The 22,016-nt window shown below is 37.4% G+C and overlaps 1 long non-coding RNA gene across 1 annotated transcript in view; it reads left to right on the top strand.

The window, feature by feature from the left end:
* The first annotated feature begins 2,576 nt into the window (after positions 1-2,576).
* The window catches only part of LOC128662201 (uncharacterized), a 127,614-nt gene continuing 108,174 nt past the window's right edge, over positions 2,577-22,016 (top strand). The window contains exons 1-2 of the long non-coding RNA XR_008402723.1: positions 2,577-2,627; positions 9,290-9,346. This is a non-coding gene — a long non-coding RNA (uncharacterized LOC128662201). The remainder of the gene's footprint in view (positions 2,628-9,289; positions 9,347-22,016) is intronic.

The following is a 22,016-nucleotide window of genomic DNA, read 5'->3' as shown; positions in this document are numbered from 1 at the left end:
ACAATATTTAGCGTTCCAGTTGTAATCTGGCCCACAGTTTTCTAAAGGCTATAAATGTTATGATTTATAAAGTCAAACTAAGGACCACTTTTCTTGCAACTACTATCTTTTTTCTGCCTCCTGTCGTGCTAAATATTCACTTTTTTTGAGAAGCACAATTCATAATATAAAAAAAGAGCTGTAAAATGCTGTACTAAGGAAAAAGCATCATTCAAATAAATTAAGATTTTGAATGAAAATTGTTAATGTTTACTTGCAAATTAAAATGCTAGTTTTTGTTTTATATAATACATACAATATAGTATACATGACAATCCATTCTTCAGTGGTATCATTATAACTCATTTATAATAATCCCATTAATTAATATAGCAAAACGCCTTTTGCAACAAATGCTTTAACAATATTAGTTTGAATACATAGTAGATAAGGCACAAGTCATTGCCAGAGAAGAAATTAAATCTGTTACTTAATAATGTTAGATTAAACCAATTATTAGAGTGATACGGTTAATGGCATAATCATTTAACAATATGCAGTTTTTTAAAATTTTTCAAAGCACCAGTTGAGAATATATAAGGAGGTAAATATGATGTATAATATATACAGTCAGAATGTAAAAGCCAGACAGAATAACTGACAAGACCCTGCAACCGACAATGTTTTTTAAGCCAGATGGATAAATCCTGTATACAATAAATCTTGAATCATTCATGTAAACTAATAATGTGTATGCAAATATATTTTTTTAGTTAAAAGTCAATCAATTGACAACTCATCACAACTTGATAACTCACGAGAAGCACTTTCAGCACCACAAACATACTTACATAGAAAACTAGTAAAACACACACTGAACTGAATTGACAACTTATGCCAAACGATTAAATACCAACATTATTCAGGAGCATAGCTACAGGGATGTCAGTTAAGACAGGGCCTGTTTTTTTTAAGGGGTCTGCCCATCCAACCCTAAATATAAATGTGGAAGAATATGGTATCTAATATTATTTCAGCATGTTGATTAATTCTATAGTTTTATGGCGGTGCACTAATTATTAACTATTAGGAGTTCTGCTTATTAGGGGCTCTCTAGAAATGAGCGTGGGGGCTCAATGAGGTCTAGTTGCAACACTGACATTGTTTCAATATGTTCAATATGTTCCTATAAAAAGATTGGCTTACCTTATACACAGATCTGTTATATATGCCAGATAAAAAAATAACATTTTCACTATATTGCTGCATTAATCTGCCAATAGTATCTATCAATATCCCATTAAATTATTTAAATTTTATTTATATACTTGCTATAAACATCACCAATAAAGTATTTATTAGAAGACCATATACATAAAATGCTATGTTGGTGACACTATGGATCAGTAGGCTGCCATTTGCATGTGTGCTGGTTTTCCCTGAGATCTCATCACTGTGGGACACAAATTTTATACTCTGTGATCTACATTGCTTTTCAATATGGGCGTGGCTTGAGGTTTGCCTCTTCCATCTGTAAATGGAGGGTGTACCTTGGCTCAGAAGACATCTCTATGTGTCAGTAATTGATTATAGCAAGGTTATAGAAGAAGCAGCCTGCTCCAGCTTGGAAGAGGGTGGTTGACACTACAGATTATATACAAACAATGGAGGGCTATATTATTTGTACTCTGGGCAGTTCCCCTTCACTGTGAGATGTGGGAGCTGTAGGTTATCCGAGATAAGATAGTTTTTAATTAATACTACCCAGAGAACCATGAATTTTTGGGGCTAGGGAAGCATTTGAGAACAACCTTTTTGTCCCTTCCCCCTTTTTTTCGTCTAGGGCTCTAACAGTCTCAGTAAAATTATATTAATTAAGGTCCAGACTACAAGTGCAGCATGAGAAGTGTAAACTTGATCATTGAGATTATGCAGTTCTTTAAGCTGGAATCCATATTACAAGTGCTAAGCTGTTTAAATAATGGTAATTTATACTCCCCATATTTTCTATGGACGTCATTGAGCATCAAAGTCCAGACGTATTACAAATTGAAAGTAAATGCGATAGCTCAAATGCTATCGCATTTAACGCTCAAAGGTAGCGTAACTATTTTGGCTGGAGGAAACAGTTGCACTAAACTATTCTATTAACACCTAAAACACCACACCCCATCACAAAGTAACGCACTAACATCTAAACCCCCTAACCTGGCAGGATATCTGTGAGTGTTGTTAAATAATATATATATATATATATATATATATATATATATATATATATATATATATATATATATATATTGTCATGTCTGAGGTCTTGTCAGTCTTTATAAGGCTCCTCCTAACTAAATCCTGTGCTCTGTAATTTGATCCTTATGCTGAGTATCCTGGCTTGTGCTGAAGCAATCTACATGCTCTCCGGATCTCTACCTGAGCCTACTTACAGGAACTCACCAAAATCTATTTCCTGCAACTTTTTGTTATTTCTTATGCTTGCTACAAATACCTTTGTCTCCTCAGCATTTACTTAAGCTTTTAGGCTTACCGCTCACAGATTGTGCTTTTCAGATTTCCTCTGCCGTGCCTGTCAGCAGCTCCTCTACTATACTCACAGCCTGCACTTCCTGTTTGGTGATACCGGACTCCAGGTAACTGCTGCTTTTCCTCTAGCAGAATCTTTCACCAGACCACAGGATTAAGGGTACTGAATATTCCTTTGGCATTACCATTTTGAAAGTGTCTTCTGGACTCATCAGGTTTTATTGCAAACTTGTATCTTATATGCTGTGAACTGAACTTATCATTGAAATCTGTGCCTATGTACATTCACTCCAGGAAAAGGCTGCATTTCTCATATATGTGACTCTATTTTCTGTGATACTCCTACAAGTGAACTGACTTATTAGCTTAAGTATAAGTATAAATATCCTACCTATTCTTCAGTATTATATGCAAGTTTCATTTTTGTCTCACTCTTGCCTGTTAATCCTTATATACAGGCACTAATAACCTTTTCTCCTCTGTTCAGCAAGTATTGGATTCAGCTTTCACTAATTGAGCTAATCCTTTCTGCAGAGTTGAGAATTCCTTTTTAACCCATACTGGGCCCTCAGTCTAGGATCAGAATAGGGGATTGTGACTTAACAGCCCCGATATTTGTGAGACTGAGTGGTAACCTAACCAATTCCCTGTATTGATTCTTACATATTACAGAGCCCAAAAGAAAAAGAAAAGGGAATTAGTATGGAGTTAGCAGAACTCACTAATAAAGTATCTGCATTAGCTCAGAACATGGATATACTAATTCAAGGCATTAGAGAGATCCAGTCTGAAAATCAGTATCTCAGAACAGTCATTAGAGACAACATTGACAACAGACCCTCCATTACTGAATCACCACCTGATCCTCAAGTCTGTTCCCCAGAGAGATTTTCAGGGGATAGAAATCAGTTCAGAGACTTTAAAAATTCTTGTCTCCTTTTCTTCTCATTGAAACCTAAGACTTATCCTACTAAATGTACAAAAGTTCTTACTGTTATTTCATATCTGAAAGGAGAACCCAAAGCTTGGGCTACCAATTTTTTTGAGAATAATGATCCAATTCTGGATTCTCTACAACAGTTCTTTGAGAAAATGTCTTTCCTCTATGAGGATAAAAATAAACAGAATACAGCTGAAAATGCACTTAAGGCATTATAACAGAATAGAAGACCTGCTGAGGATTATGTCTCTGATTTCAAAAGGTGGGCACCTGACACCATGTGGAATGAGGCAGCATTGCTATACCAATTTCGTACTGGTCTTTCAGACATTGTTAAGGATGAATTGGCAAGGAGTCCTCTCCCCTCTACTCTCGATGGACTTATGTCACATGCTGTCACTATAGATTGGAGGATTCGTGAACGTAAAAGTGAGAGAGGTTATGCAGAACAGCCATGTAGAAAGTCACCTATACCATCCTATACTCCTCCTGTTGCCTGCACTTCTGATGAACCAATGGAGATTGCTTTTACTAAAGGTCCTTTGACTACAGAAGAAAAGAACAGAAGAAAGGCCAATAATTTGTGCTTATACTGTGCTTCCAAGGCACATACAGTAAAGGACTGTCCTATTCTCCAGAAACAAAAGGGTAAGAGTAGGTCTTCAGTAGTAGTTTGTACTCAACAATTTTCACTTATTACTCATTGTAACCTCTCTATCTCTTTACAGTGGGAGGGACAAATAATCCAGACACAGGCCATTATTGACTCCGGAACCACGGGCAATTTCATTGATAAAACTTTTCTTGATAAATATTACATACCATTAATAAAACGTATTGATTCACTAGCCATACGTGTGATTGATGGTTCTTATTTATCTTCAGGTCCTATCACCCATAAGACTGTACCACTGCTCATGACCACTACTTCTGGTCATAGAGAGTCTATATCCTTTGACGTTATAGCATCACCCCTGTTTCCTATAGTTCTAGGTCTACTCTGGTTGCAAACACACGAACCTCAGATATCTTGGAGAAATTCACAAGTTCTCTTCAATTCTACATTTTGTTCTAAATCCTGTTACCTGCCAACACATATACTTTACACATCCATTGAGACTCCTGTTATTCCTAAGACATACTCAGACTTTATGGATGTTTTTGACAAAACTGAAGCAGAAAACTTACCTCCACACAGGTCATACGACTGCCCCATAGAATTGTTACCTGGTTCTGATATCCCATACGGACATATATACCCTCTTTCTGAGCCAGAATTAGTACATTTGAAACAATATCTCGATGACAACTGACAGAAGGGCTTTATTAGGCCATCCACATCCCCAGCTGGTGCGGGTATGTTCTTCGTCCGTAATAAAGATAACACGTTAAGACCAATTATTGATTACCGAGAGCTCAACAAAAGAACCAAGATGAACAGATACCCTCTGCCCCTTATTCCACAAATCCTAGAACGATTACAAGGGGCGACTATTTTCACTAAACTCGATCTGAGAGGGGCGTATAATTTAATAAGAATCAAAGAGGGACACGAATGGCTGACGGCGTTTTGAACAAGGTATGGCTTGTTCGAGTACGCTGTCATGCCATTCGGTTTATGTAATGCACCAGCAACTTTTCAGTGCTTTATTAATTTATTAATTATTTAGAGATCTACTTGACGTATGTATGATTATATATCTTGACGACATACTGATTTACTCCAAAACTGAAGAACAACATACAATACATCTATGCACTGTTTTACTCCGACTTAGACAAAATTCACTTTATGCTAAACCTGAAAAATGTATTTTCAATACGGATACTATATCTTTTCTGGGTTATTCAATTTCTCCTTTAGGCATACAGATGGAACAAAAAAAAAATAGAAGCTATAACTTCTTGGTCTACTCCTACTAACAAGAAGGAGATACAGTGTTTCATTAGTTTTGCTAACTTTTATAGAAGATTTATCAGAAATTTCTCTTCTATTGCTAAACCTATCACTTCTTTAAGTGGTAATTCATCAACATTCCATTGGACCCCTCAAGCAGAACAAGCTTTCCAAAAGTTGAAACACTCTTTCACTACTGCTCCAATTCTTAAGTTTCCTGATCCCCAATTGCAATATATATTGGAGGTTGATGCATCTGACTATGGCTTGGGAGCTATTTTGTCGCAAAGAAAAACACCCAACACCCCCATGCATCCCGTTGGTTACTTTTCAAGAGTTATGACATCCCCAGAAGTGAACTACTCCATTGGAGAAAAAGAACTCCTGGCCATAAAATCTGCCCTTGAATTTTGGAGGCATCTCCTGGAAGGTACAAGCATTCCTTTTTTGATTTACACCGACCATAAAAACTTGGAATACCTTAAAACCAATAAAACATTATCGGCACGTCAAATCAGATGGAGCTTATTTTTCAGTCGTTTTGATTTCCTTATTACATACAGGCCTGGATGCAAAAATGGTAAGGCCGATTCTCTTTCCAGGAAAGTTTTAAGACCTTCATATTCCAACACAACTGGTAGTGTCATTCCCCAAAGTAAATTTATTGGTTTAGCTTTGGATTTCACTACTAACCTCCAGTCCTCTCAAAAACAAGATCCCGACTTACCTTACCAAAAATAAGGATGGTCTGTATTATCATGATGGAAAGCTCTACGTACCCTCAAATCTACGAAATGAGATCTTGCATTCTGTCCATGAATCCGTTATATGTGGTCATCCTGGATTCCGTAGAACCAAACATCTCCTACAAAGGGATTTCTGGTGGCCCTCCATGTCATCTGATGTTGATAAACATATCAAAGCTTGCACTATTTGTGCTATGGCGAAACCATCCAAGGCAGCTCCATATGGTTTACTCTTATCTCTACCCGTGGCTGATAGGCCTTGGAAAGACATTGCTATGGATTTCGTGGTAGAACTTCCTAGCTCTAACAACCATAACTGCATCATGGTGGTCGTCGATTTGTTTTCCAAGATGGCTCATTTTGTACCTTGTCACTCCTTGCCTACAGCCTCTGAAACTGCAAAATTTTTTCTTTCTCATATTGTTAGGTTGCATGGACTTCCAGATACCATAACATCAGATAGAGGTTCTCAATTCACCTCAAAGTTCTGGACTCAACTATGTATCATTTTAAAAATACAGCGCAGACTCAGCTCTTCATATCACCCCCAAACAAATGGGCAAACGGAGAGAACAAACCAGACACTTGAGCAATACTTACGCTGTCATTGTGCTTTCTTACAGAATGATTGGTTGTCTTTACTACCTACTGCTGAATTTGCTTTTAATAATGCAGTTAATGCTTCTACAAAAGTTTCACCTTTTTATGCGAATTACAGTTTCCATCCTAGATTTCATTTATATCCCAGAAAAGACACCATCTGTCCCTTGGTCAATGACACAATAAACAAATTATCTCAACACTTTCGGATCATTCAGGACAATCTTAAAACATCTCAACAACAACAGAAGACCTTTTACGATTTACGCAGGAGGCAACCCCCTGCTTATGTAGTTGGTGATATGGTTTGGTTATCGACTAAACATCTGCATCTGAAGGTTCCTACCAAGAAACTGGCTGCCTTATATATTGGTCCGTTTAGGATATCTAGGGTTATTAATCCCAACGCTGTCACTTTGGAATTGCCGGACTCCCTTCCAGTGCACCCAACTTTCATGTCTCGCTCCTTAAGCCCTCTACAGTTGGGGCACCTCCCTTCTCTAGTTGTGCTCCCCCGATTTCTGATCTTTTGCTTCCAGAATATGAGATTCAGGACATTTTGGATTCCCGTTTTCATCTCAATGAGCTGCAGTATCTCATCCATTGGAAGGGGTTTTCCCATGATGATGATTCTTGGGAACCCTCCACAAATCTGACGGCTCCTCGCTTGGTCTCTCTCTTTCATCGGAGGAATCCTGATCGTCCTAGGCCCTGAGCCTCGGAGTGGCTCCTTTGGGGGGGGGGGGTTCTGTCATGTCTGAGGTCTTGTCAGTTTGTCTGTCCCTTTAAATTTTAACCCTTTATAAGGCTCCTCCTAACTAAATCCTGTGTTCTGTAATTTGATCCTTATGCTGAGTATCCTGGCTTGTGCTGAAGCAATCTACATGCTCTCCGGATCTCTACCTGAGCCTACTTACAGGAACTCACCAAAATCTATTTCCTGCAACTTTTTGTTATTTCTTATGCTTGCTACAAATACCTTTGTCTCCTCAGCATTTACTTAAGCTTTTAGGCTTACCACTCACAAATTGTGCTTTTCAGATTTCCTCTGCCGTGCCTGTCAGCAGCTCCTCTACTATACTCACAGCCTGCACTTCCTGTTTGGCGATACCGGACTCCAGGTAACTGCTGCTTTTCCTCTAGCAGCATCTTTCACCAGACCACAGGATTAAAGGTACTGAATATTCCTTTGGCATTACCATTTTGAAAGTGTCTTCTGGACTCATCAGGTTTTATTGCAAACTTGTATCTTATATGCTGTGAACTGAACTTATCATTGAAATCTGTGCCTATGTACATTCACTCCAGGAAAAGGCTGCATTTCTCATATATGTGACTCTATTTTCTGTGATACTCCTACAAGTGAACTGACTTATTAGCTTAAGTATAAGTATAAATATCCTACCTATTCTTCAGTATTATATGCAAGTTTCATTTTTGTCTCACTCTTGCCTGTTAATCCTTATATACAGGCACTAATATCCTTTTCTCCTCTGTTCAGCAAGTATTGGATTCAGCTTTCACTAATTGAGCTAATCCTTTCTGCAGAGTTGAGAATTCCTTTTTAACCCATACTGGGCCCTCAGTCTAGGATCAGAATAGGGGATTGTGACTTAACAGCCCCGATATTTGTGAGACTGAGTGGTAACCTAACCAATTCCCTGTATTGATTCATATATATATATATATATATATATATATATATATATATATATATATATATATATATATATTATTTATACATGATAAGAACAAGAATTCATTTTATTGGTGAAACTGTTTGTGAGGCAGCCCCCTCTTGTTCTGAAACACAGATGTGTAGAACAAAAGAAATAGACACTTGTAAAACTCAAGATGTCATTTTAAAAGACCAACCTCCCTTCTTATTGGTTACACAGGAGAGAACAAAGGATTTAAACCTTTTTATAGATAAGACCGATGGGCCACTTCAACGTAAATATTAGCATTAAGGAGCCCTCAGATGTGTATGCCCATATATGGGTTTCCTGCCCAAGATGGGTAATAAACTTACAGACGCCCTGTAAAGAACAGTCGCTCAGTGTGAACTGATAATGGAATATACAAACATACTCAAAGGAGATAGCCCTTATCATATAGGTGTAAATTGTCCCATGCCGAGCTCCCATACGCAGCTCCCAGACAATCTGTCATTTTAAGTCTCTGTATGACATGGGAAACTAGATCTCAGATAAAGAAATTGCGCCTAATTTTCATGTAGTTTAAGATACTCAAATAAATATATATATTCAGACACATATTAAATATGAACATATGAATCTGGGAGATTATCTATGCATAGGAAGGGTAATATGGGAAGTTGAAAGCCTGAGAGTTAAGAGTTTAACATGTTTTAACCTATGTACTTTTGATAACAAATTATCTACATAGTTCTTAGATAAATTAATGTATACCACAGACTGCCTGAATAATATAGATAATGATTTAAGAGATACATCACATGTTACATGCTGTGTTGGATATAATGAATTAAAAACAAATAACTGCATTGATATATATAAATGTTTAAGTTATTTCAAAATAAATACATTTTTCTTTGTTTTCCAGAGATCTAGTGACCATTACAGGGATGAATCTGATGTGAAGATGAGGTTTCCAAATAAGGTACTATAAGTTAATATATAAATGCATAGATGTTGAGCCCATGTTTTAAATGCTGTTGAGACATGTATTAATAAATAACTATAATGCTCATGTATGTCTATGATATAAGATGTAACTAGGAAATAAAATATTTACCAGTATAGATGAACTGATATACAAGATAAGTCAGATAAACATATATGTTTTATTGATTTATATCACTAGTCCCTCATAGAAAATATGATTTTAAATGCATTTTAAAATATTACTAGATATATACTCATGTTTAGTCTCTATAGATACATGTTAAATTATATCAGATGGGATATATATGTTGACCAGATACGTTTATTAATACAAGAAATTATAGTATATTAAATAAACATTTTAAGGTGAGATATTTAAACTGCAGCAGTATTGATGGTGAGACTGCATTTCTGATTAGCTGCTGCCAAAAATAAATTGTCTCAGCACTGTCAATATAGGTAATAGAAATATAAAAGTTCATATATGAACAGTCCTTGGATTTGGCAAATAATGTGTTATGCGACAGCTGGTCAAATCTAGAGAAATGGATCATGCGTTAATAACGCTAGGCTCTTACCAGTAGAAAGACAGACCTCTCTGGTCCTTATGCGTCTAGGTCGCTCCAGTTGGTTATAAGGAGATCTTTTTGGCGTGTCCGCTTCTGTTATCTGGTGTCTCTCCTGCACTCCTGTGTCAGGGACCTTTCCTACCTATGCACAACCGTTCGTCTCCCTCTTTCAACCTGTGGAAACCTTTGATGACGTCATCTGGCACACTGAGTGTCTCCTTCTCCACGTTGTCTGCATGCAACAAATCCCTCTACAGCCTTTTCAGTCTGTGTCGGACTGGTAAAAAAACATGCTCACTCCACCCCAAATCCAGAATGTTAGTAAAATAGTACAAATCAGGAGCACCAGCTTGTCTGATTTAAATAAAACTTAACATTTATTGGTGGTAAATAACAGCTGGATAAAAAGTTACAAACGTAGCCACAAACTGTCAGTAAGTGGCATATGCAGTGTCCATAGTGCTAACGCGTTTCAGCATTATTAATGCCAAAACGCGTTAGCACTATGGACACTGCATATGCCACTTACTGACAGTTTGTGGCTACGTTTGTAACTTTTTATCCAGCTGTTATTTACCACCAATAAATGTTAAGTTTTATTTAAATCGGACGAATATATGCAAATCCAAATAAGCCAATCAGGGAGGTGTCTCCCAAATAACCAATCAATGCTCAGCTCTGTTAAGGGCGAATCAGAGACAAGCATCGGTAGGGGCCTATCAAAATCTTGTGGGAATGATTAAAGAAAAGAAGGAGTAGTTTTTATCTGATAAAGGTAGCCACACACACTAGACAAAACACAGACTCAAAGAAGCATAAGTCGGAGAGAAAAATACACAGGTTTTGGTGCCAAGTATATTCTCTGCCATTTTGGGACACTTTCTTGAACAAAGGAAGATAACATTTTGAGGTCTGTACCTTTGTGCATAGTGGATAAATCCTTCTTAGATGACCCACAAGAAGAAGCTGAACATTCATTTGGTTATTTTGTAAAGTATAAGCTATATATATATATATATATATATATATATATATATATATATATATATATATATATATATATATATATATATATATATATATATATATACAATAATGTGAAGGGGACGCAATTGCATATATGGAAGTATTTTGAGCTGAACAATAGTATAAATCACTATTAATGTATAGGCAAAATAGCCTCAATTGAGTTTAACGATTTAGTGGTGCAGACCCTTGAAAAAATGTAGCATGAGTAGACCAGAAAGGCGGCCTCAGGAATGTAATCCTGAATTAAAGACAGGGAAATTCAGCACTCTTTTATTAAAAAACAGCTCGTCTCACATAATTAAGTGAGGTGACAAAATTTGGACGGGTAATGACGTTCCCCCCTCCACTCCAAATAAGGCACACACAGACTAAGTTAGTAAATTAATAAGTTTTTATATCAGTGATTTATAATAGAATACATAAACCTAGTGAAAATTAATAAAACAAAACAGAAAATAAGCAAATCAAAATAAACCTGACCGGTCAGGGGTACATGCTAAGTGAGAGGTGAAGCGTCAACAATTCAATATAAAGTGGACCGTAGTCAAGATCTAAACCCAGATAAGCCCTGTCATGAGCTCCGCTCGTAAGCGTATAAATAGAAGCCAAATCTTCAATAGAAACATGTCAGGGCCTACGCAAGGCTGAAATGTTAAATAATAGTATCACACCTCAAGCCTGGATACAGATAGGATACATAGGTGTTCAAGCTATGTTTAATATACAGCGTTTCAAGCTTAAACCTCATAAGTCCACTACAGTCTGACTACACCCAGCTGCACACACCACCCCTGTGGTGGGGAATAACACTGGGCAGGTTTACCAAGGGGATCTAAGCAGACTGTAAAGTAGATCAAATGGATATGTACAGCGTGTTATGCAGACATAGAATATAACACATTGATAGCCACTCTTGATAAGGGAAATAAGTATGGCACTGCTAGGGTCCTGCCGTAGACTAAAAAGCAAGCATGTAGAGAGTCATGCAGGTTAAAGGTTAAAGCAGCTGCTATTGTTAGAGTGAGTTCATCAAGCAGTCAAATAGGTTAGTGCAGATCTGAACCTTGCAAGTCCCATACAATCACTGTAAAAGCTCCCAAATATCAGAGGTACTCAGCATGTATAACACTTCAGATAGAGGTAATGCAACTGCCGTTATTTTTGTAGAATACCATCGGCAACTTCAACCGAAATTAACAGTTTTTGTATGTCAGGGAGGTCTTATGTCCGCATACTCTTTATCCAAAACAAAAGCTGACAGAATAAGTGTCACCGTTTCTTGACAACAATTCTTATACGACCTGTTTGTGTGTCGTCCACAATTCCTTCAACACCAGGTAAATCCAGTATAGGCCAACGCTATACATAGAGACAGCGCGGCATCTTTCCATAAGAATTCAGTTGACAGCAGCACATGCACGTATCATGTGACCGGCCAGGACAGCCAATGCCTACGCGCGTTTCACCCGCTCGTCTTTCACTTCAGACCGGGCTTCGTCAGGGCGGTATTCTGGTTACGTCACTGCGTCCTCCTTTATAGTAATCTCAAGTTCGCCTCTGCTGGTGGGTGAAATTATTGCATATCATACCCAGGCAGCTCTGCCAGTAAGGATTTTCAGGCCACTTGGGAGATATTTGAAAATATAATTATAGATCAATTATCTATACACAATTTAACTGAAATAACAACAATATTATTTAAACCAATATAACCAGATACAATGTGTACTCAGCTTATTAAGATCTGTATGTCAAACTTTATACACCTACCTTTGTATCTGATTCACATTCGCCAGGTTTTTGAACAAATAAGAAACTTATAAAATACTTATACCAAAAACATATATAGTCTCCAATGCTTTTTATTTACAACTGGCCTATCATAATATTACAGGAAACAAGCCATATCCAGTTTGTCATTAAGTCCCTGAGGAATCTGGGTCTCAAGAATTGAGATCCACCTACATTCCTTACGGAGGAGGACCTTGTCGTTGTCCCCTCCTCTTCCATTCATGATGCCCCTATCAATGCCTATAAACCTTAGAGAGTCAGGATCACAATTATGGACATGTCCAAAGTGTTTTGCTACATTGCTTTTTTTTTTTTTTTTTTTTTTTATATCGTCCCAATGTTCAGTAATTCTATCCTTTATAGCTCTTCTTGTTTTCCCTACATAAAAGAGGGGACAGCTACAGGCAAGAAGGTATATCACACCTTCAGTGTTACAATTTACAAAATATTTAAGTTTGTAAATTTTACCTGTGTTAGTGCTGAATTCTTTAGTTTTTAGCATGTATTTACATGCTACACATTTGCCACAAGGGGAGTTTCCTACAGATCTATGCCTAGTAAGCCAATCCAACTGTTTAGGTTGTGATTGCCCTCCTGGCAGTAATATTAGGGAAGTCACCCACTTCCTGGGAAACACTAGGATCACTAGTGAGCACTTGCCAGTTTTTTGCTAAGATATTCCTCAGGGTATGCCAGTGACAATTATAGTCTGTAATTAGACGTATTTTCGTGTCTTTTTCCTTTGTTTGGGGTGAGAGAAGTTTATCTCTGTCTTCATGCATTGCATGATAGAATGCTCTTTTTACCACTCTTTTAGAGTATCCTCGATCTAAAAATCTCTTTTCCATCTCAAGAGCATGTTTTATATACTTCTCTTTTGTTGAACAATTTCTTCGCAGCCTGAGGAATTGCCCTTTCGGGATTCCCTTTTTCAAGTGATTGGGATGATGGCTTGATGCCAGAAGTAGACTATTTGTCGCAGTGTCTTTGCGATAATTTTCAGTCAACAGTGTCCCTCCTTCAATCCTTACTTTTATGTCTAGAAACGATATTTCTTCCCTGCTATATTGCAGGGTCAATGAGATGTTTCTGTCATTGACATTCAGGATCTCAATAAATTCTTTGAGTGTTTGCTCTGAGCCTTCCCATACTAGGAAGATATCGTCCACATATCTTAACCATATGTGGACATTTTCTTCAAAGATGGGATTCTGAAATACCTCATCCATCTCCTAGTTACCCAGGTGAAGGCACGCATAGGTCGGGGTGCATGTAGCCCCCATCGCTGTTCCGCGCAATTGCTTATAAATTTTGTTGTCAAACATAAATACATTATTCGTTAGAACAAATGTAAGCAATCTTATCACAAAGTCCGTATGTTTTTGGACGTGAACATCTCTGGTCGTGAGGAAATGTTTACATGCTTCAATTCCTATCTTGTGATTAGATCCAGGCACCAACCTAAGAGAAGATGAAGGGGGAGATGAGTTTTTAGAGGACTGGAATGCCAGTCTTTCTGAATGCTCCATAATTCTGATGAACAAGATGGTAAATCGCAATAAAGAAAGACTAGAGAAAACCATCACTCAAGCAGAAGATTCACTAAAAATAGTGAATACATTTGAATCTAACTCTAACTTTACAAAACTTAACGAAGAGATCAAGGAGCAATTAGCAAGGCTACAAACTGAGATAAAACTCAGGAAGGGAAGGAAGTTCTCTAGAGACAATGAGGACTATAAAAACAGCAAAGTTTATAGCTACCAGTCTGTAAGAGGTACTTATGATTCTGGTACAGATGGCTCAGATGCGGAAGTGGAACAAAATAAAACTAATCCAGCCAAAAATCAGTCTTTTTTAGGGGAAGGAGGAGAGGAGGTAGGAAGAGAAGGAGGGGGAGTAAATACAAACTCTGGAGAGAGAAGATATCCCTCCAGACAACGCCACCAACGGGGCTACAATCAGACCCAAGGGGGCTACAGTCAGAACAGACCCCAAAGATTTCGGGGGCGCAGGGGCTATTAAAGCAAGACAATGAAGATCTACAGGTGATTAATCTTTCCTCTTTCAGACTAAATTCGTCACACATTGCAGTCTTGAAAAGAGGACTCTCCTTCTGTCCTACTAACAACTTAGATAAATTTAACTTTCTGAAAGACCTGCATTTATTTGCGAGACGCATTGTACTCTCACAAGTAATGAAAAGTAAGAGCAGACATTTAATTGAGGATGTTGCTCTGACACAGAAGGATAGAGAAGCCTGTGCTGATCTTCAAAGCCTCCTTGCTGACTCAGAAGGAAGTGACTATATTCCATCACAGAGAGACATTCTAGAGACAAGTGAAACTGTCTCTTCTAACTTCAAAGCAAAATCAAAATACATGCCTCAGCTGTCTATGGTTCCTGCTGTGAATCTCTTTGTAAGGCAGGTAGAGAAAGATATTGCTAACCTCTCTATGGCTAGTTTGGTGGATGATAACCTAAATAGCTCAGAGAGGAAAGCACTAGGTGAGCTAGCCAACGCCAAAGGCGTGATAATTAAAGCAGCGGACAAAGGAGGAAACCTTGTCCTCTGGGACAAAAAAATGTATGTTCTTGAAGTGAAAAGACAGCTCCTAGATAGAAGCAAGTACCAATGTCTCTCATTTAACCCCACCTCGTCTCTCCAGTTTTCTTTGTTTAACATTTTAAAGGAAGCAAAAGAGGACAAAATAATTACAGCCTCCAAATTCAAGTATCTCTACATAGAACATCCGGTTTTGCCTGTGTTCTATTGCATCCCCAAAATACATAAAAATTCGGCTAATCCACCTGGCCGGCCTATAATTGCAGGCATTGGCAGCCTTACTGAGAACTTGGGGAACTATATTGACTACTTTCTGCGACCTTTTTTGGAGACAATGCCCTCCTTCGTCCTAGATACCTCTGACTTCCTTAGGAAAACAGATAGGTTATCAGTACCTCAGGAAGCATTTTTGGTATGCCTAGATGTTGAAGGGCTCTACTCTTCAATTCCTCACAAGATAGGAATTGAAGCATGTAAACATTTCCTCACGACCAGAGGTGTTCACGTCCAAAAACATACGGACTTTGTGATAAGATTGCTTACATTTGTTCTAACGGATAATGTATTTATGTTTGACAACAAAATTTATAAGCAATTGCGTGGAACAGCGATGGGGGCTACATGCAGCCCGACCAATGCGTGCCTTCACCTGGGTAACTGGGAGATGGATGAGGTATTTCAGAATCCCATCTTTGAAGAAAATGTCCACATATGGTTAAGATATGTGGACGATATCTTCCTAGTATGGGAAGGCTCAGAGCAAACACTCAAAGAATTTATTGAGATCCTGAATGTCAATGACAGAAACATCTCATTGACCCTGCAATATAGCAGGGAAGAAATATCGTTTCTAGACATAAAAGTAAGGATTGAAGGAGGGACACTGTTGACTGAAAATTATCGCAAAGACACTGCGACAAATAGTCTACTTCTGGCATCAAGCCATCATCCCAATCACTTGAAAAAGGGAATGCCGAAAGGGCAATTCCTCAGGCTGCAAAGAAATTGTTCAACAAAAGAGAAGTATATAAAACATGCTCTTGAGATGGAAAAGAGATTTTTAGATCGAGGATACTCTAAAAGAGTGGTAAAAATGCATGAAGACAGAGATAAACTTCTCTCACCCCAAACAAAGGAAAAAGACACGAAAATACGTCTAATTACAGACTATAATTGTCACTGGCATACCCTGAGGAATATCTTAGCAAAAAACTGGCAAGTGCTCACTAGTGATCCTAGTGTTTCCCAGGAAGTGGGTGACTTCCCTAATATTACTGCCAGGAGGGCACCCAACCTTAAAGACAAACTAGTAAGAAGCCAATATGTATCACAACCTAAACAGTTGGATTGGCTTACTAGGCATAGATCTGTAGGAAACTCCCCTTGTGGCAAATGTGTAGCATGTAAATACATGCTAAAAACTAAAGAATTCAGCACTAACACAGGTAAAATTTACAAACTTAAATATTTTGTAAATTGTAACACTGAAGGTGTGATATACCTTCTTGCCTGTAGCTGTCCCCTCTTTTATGTAGGGAAAACAAGAAGAGCTATAAAGGATAGAATTACTGAACATCGGGACGATATCAAAAACAAAAACCCAAAAAGCAATGTAGCAAAACACTTTGAACATGTCCATAATTGTGATCCTGACTCTCTAAGGTTTATAGGCATTGATAGGGGCATCATTAATGGAAGAGGAGGGGACAACGACAAGGTCCTCCTCCGTAAGGAATGTAGGTGGATCTCAATTCTTGAGACCCAGATTCCTCAGGGACTTAATGACAAACTGGATATGGCTTGTTTCCTGTAATATTATGATAGGCCAGTTGTAAATAAAAAGCATTGGAGACTATATATGTTTTTGGTATAAGTATTTTATAAGTTTCTTATTTGTTCAAAAACCTGGCGAATGTGAATCAGATACATAGGTAGGTGTATAAAGTATGACATACAGATCTTAATAGGCTGAGTACACATTGTATCTGGTTATATTGGTTTAAATAATATTGTTGTTATTTCAGTTAAATTGTGTATAGATAATTGATCTATAATTATATTTTCAAATATCTCCCAAGTGGCCTGAAAATCCTTACTGGCGGAGCTGCCTGGGTATGATATGCAATAATTTTACCCACCAGCAGAGGCGAACTTGAGATTACTATAAAGGAGGACGCATTGACGTAACCAGAATACCGCCCTGACGAAGCCCGGTCTGAAGTGAAAGACGAGCGGGTGAAACGCCCGTAGGCATTGGCTGTCCTGGCCGGTCACATGATACGTGCATGTGCTGCTGTCAACTGAATTCTTGTGGAAAGACGCCGCACTGTCTCTATGTATAGCGTTGGCCTATACTGGATTTACCTGGTGTTGAAGGAATTGTGGACGACACACAAACAGGTCGTATAAGAATTGTTGTCAAGAAACGGTGACACTTATTCTGTCAGCTTTTGTTTTGGATAAAGAGTATGCGGACATAAGACCTCCCTGCCATACAAAAACTGTTAATTTCGGTTGAAGTTGCCGATGGTATTCTACAAAAATAACGGCAGTTGCATTACCTCTATCTGAAGTGTTATACATGCTGAGTACCTCTGATATTTGGGAGCTTTTACAGTGATTGTATGGGACTTGCAAGGTTTAGATCTGCACTAACCTATTTGACTGCTTGATGAACTCACTCTAACAATAGCAGCTGCTTTAACCTTTAACCTGCATGACTCTCTACACGCTTGCTTTTTAGTCTACGGCAGGACCCTAGCAGTGCCATACTTATTTCCCTTATCAAGAGTGGTTATCAATGTGTTATATTCTATGTCTGCATAACACGCTGTACATATCCATTTGATCTACTTTACAGTCTGCTTAGATCCCCTTGGTAAACCTGCCCAGTGTTGGTCCCCGCCACAGGGGTGCTGTGTGCAGCTGGGTGTAGTCAGACTGTAGTGGACTTATGAGGTATAAGCTTGAAACGCTGTATATTAAACATAGCTTGAACACCTATGTATCCTATCTGTATCCAGGCTTGAGGTGTGATACTATTATTTAACATTTCGGCCTTGCGTAGGCCCTGACATGTTTCTATTGAAGATTTGGCTCCTATTTATACGCTTACGAGCGGAGCTCATGACAGGGCTTATCTGGGTTTAGATCTTGACTACGGTCCACTTTATATTGAATTGTTGACGCTTCACCTATCACTTAGCATGTACCCCTGACCGGTCAGGTTTATTTTGATTTGCTTATTTTCTGTTTTGTTTTATTAATTTTCACTAGGTTTATGTATTCTATTATAAATCACTGAAATAAAAACTTATTAATTTACTAACTTAGTCTGTGTGTGCCGTATTTGGAGTGGAGGGGGGAACGTCATTACCCGTCCAAATTTTGTCACCTCACTTAATTATGTGAGACGAGCTGTTTTTTAATAAAAGAGTGCTGAATTTCCCTGTCTTTAATTCAGGATTACATTCCTGAGGCCGGTTTCTGGTCTACTCATGCTATATATATATATAATATTTAAATCAAAGGTATTCTAAAATTATAGTTATATCGTAGTTGAGATTTAAAAGGAGAATTTATTTTTATATTTAATATTAACTAGACCAAGAGGTAATTTCAGGTCAGACATATTGGCATATAAATTGGCTGTTTGCATTAATAATATATACAATTTCTGATGTTTTTAATTGAAGTTAGTTATAAAACTAACAAACCTAACATTACTGAAAAAAACACCATTATAGAAAAAAAAACATCATTACAAAAATAAAAAAACTACCATTACAAAAATAAGTAAATTACCAAAAATAAAAGAGTTATGCCTATTTTAAAACCCTTTAAAAACACTTAAAAAAAACTCCCCACAATAAAAAACATATACTAACAGAAATAGTGCTTAAAAGGACAGTAAAGTCATAATTAGACATTCATGATTAAGACTATGGGGCATATTTATCAAGCTTCGTATGGCCTTCAGGCTCGCCGGAAACAGTAGTTATGAAGCAGCGGTCTAAAGACCACTGCTCCATAACTTGTCCGCCTTCTCTGAGGCTGCGGACAGAAATCAACCTGATCGTATATGCTAATTGGCCGCAAATCTGCAGGGGGCGGCATTGCACCAGCAGTTTACAAGAACTGCTGGTGCAATTATAAATGCTGACAGCGTAATACTTTGTATCATGTCCGCTCGCACATTCCAATTTACTTCTATTATTTAACTTGCTTCCTTTTCTTGTTAACCTTTGTTGAAAAGTTTATCTACGTAAGCTCAGGAGCAGCAAATTACTTAGGTTTTAGCTGCTGATTGGTGACTGTATATATATATATACTGATTGTCATTGGCTCACCAATTTGTTCAGTTAGAAACCAGAAGTGCATTGATGCTCCTTCAACAAATGAAACCAAGAGAATGAAACAAATTTGACAATAGAAGTAAACTGGAAAGACGCTTAAAATTGTATGTTCTACTTAAATCATGAAAGAAAATTTTGGGTTTCATGTACCTTTAAAAGAGCCTTTTATAGGGCATTGCTCTTTTTCTTAAAAAAATAAATAAGAAAAAAATACAAAAAAGGCTATCTAAAAATAACTACTCTAAAAATTACCCTAAAATGGCATTTGGCTGGGCATTTAGCTCTTTTGCTGCCCATTAAAAAAACAACATTAAACCAAAGATGGTACTCACCAAACATGAATCTGGGCAGTGGCTCTTGTTTGTTGTTTTTTGCAATGGTATATTTTTTTTGGTAATGGTAGGTTTTTTTCCCCCCGAGTAATGTTAAGTTTATTAGTTTTAAGGTAAGGTTAGGTTGTTTTGGGGTAAATTAGGGGGTTTTAGGTTAGAGGATTTTAATTAGATATGTGCAATTCGGTTCGGTTCGATTTGGAAATTCGGAAAATTCGGAAAATTCGGCGATTCGGATCGAACCGAATTTCCGAATTAAAATACTGCCGAATTTCGCGAATAAATCCGAATTACTTCGGATTTATTCGGTAAATTTGGATGGCCATGGATTACACTAGTATTGTACAGTATATTAGGTTATATCACTCTGCTATGGGTTACACCTAATATACAGTACATAATACTAGTCTAATCCCACCTAACACTTACCAAAATTCCGAATTTCCAAATTTCCAAACCGAATCGAATCCAGCCGAATTTCTTCGAATCCAAACGAATCCGAAACGAATCGATTCAAATTTTTCAGAATTCGAATCGATCCGAACCGAACTTCGAAAAATTCTGAATCGATCCGAACCGAACCGCCATGCACATGTCTAATTTCAATGTCAGCGAGTTACTTTACGATGGGGTTGTGGCGGTTTAGGGGTTAATAGTGTAGTGAATTACTTTGCGATGGCGGGTGTGGCAGTTTAGGGGTTAATAGTGTACTGGAAACTTTGCAGTGGGCTAAACGGCCGGTTAGGGGTTATTAGAGTTGGAGGCTTAAGGCGATTGGGGTTAGTGCGCGAGTATGGGTGTTAGTTTTCCCCCCACTTTTCACTATCCATTGAAGTCAATGGGAGAGTAAGTTAATGTGGTCACAATATTGAAACTTCTACTCTTTGCCCGTGTCGGGTTAACATGCAAGCAAAAAATATTTACTTTCAACTTTTAATACGCATGCTACCCAACATGCACAACGAGCAGAAGTCGAGCTTAGTTAGCATATGAGCAGGAATGGTAATTACAGCTTTACTAATAATTTAGCCCTATATAAGTTAAGATATTTCTTCCTTTTTTCTATATCTGAGTTGGGTTAATGTATGCTATGTGAGGATGCTCTTTGAATTGCTTCTTCTTGTGTCTGATGTTTTAATGGGAATTTAATAAAGAATAAACAGTGAAAAAAAATATGAGAACATACTGTGTTAAAATATAAGCTTAATCATTTATGAGGTTCTTAAAATAAAATAATACTACACTGCCAAAAATGAAAATATAAAGAGAAGTGGGTAAAGTTAATATTTTTTAATTTAGGATATAATCTCTTCAATAAAAAAATCTGCAAATGAATTCCAGACCTTATCAAATTTATCACAATTTTATACTGATTTATAATAGGACTTTTTCATATTTTATTGTGACTGCAGCTGATTAAATACCTTATTTAAAGTAGAAATATTTCAATTCTTTGAGATGCATAATTATGTACTATCAAATCATGGATGATGATAAATTTCTTAGCTTTAGGGAAAAAAAGCTAATTTTTGAGTAAATAGGGCAAAAATCACACAAAGTAAGATCGCATAATATAAATAATTTAGTCCAACTAATAATAATTCAGTTGTTACAATACCTTTAAAGGGACACTAAAGTCAAAACTAAACTGTCATGATTCAGATAAAGAAAGCTATTAAAAAAAAATGTTTTCCAATTTACTTCTATTATTAAATTGTGCAGTTTTATTTGCATACTTTCTGAGTCGTAAACTTCTACTAAGGATGTGTTAATTTTCAAGACAAATCAAAATGGGAAAAATATCTTAGCGCACTTAAAATTAAGACATAAGAAAGATACAAATAAAGGTTCACTGAAACAATGGGTTGTAGGGTCGTATCCAAAACGCAAAAAATTGGAAGGGGCAATGAGGCAGATTATCTGGTTGCAACATGGCCCCGCCCATATCATGCTCCACCCAACCATGCCAGCACACATGTAAACACACATTCACACACACTACATAGCATACACACATTCACAC

The sequence above is a fragment of the Bombina bombina genome, chromosome 6, assembly GCF_027579735.1.
Source record: "Bombina bombina isolate aBomBom1 chromosome 6, aBomBom1.pri, whole genome shotgun sequence".
Lineage (NCBI taxonomy): Eukaryota > Metazoa > Chordata > Amphibia > Anura > Bombinatoridae > Bombina > Bombina bombina.
This window is presented reverse-complemented; position numbering and strand designations above follow the sequence as displayed.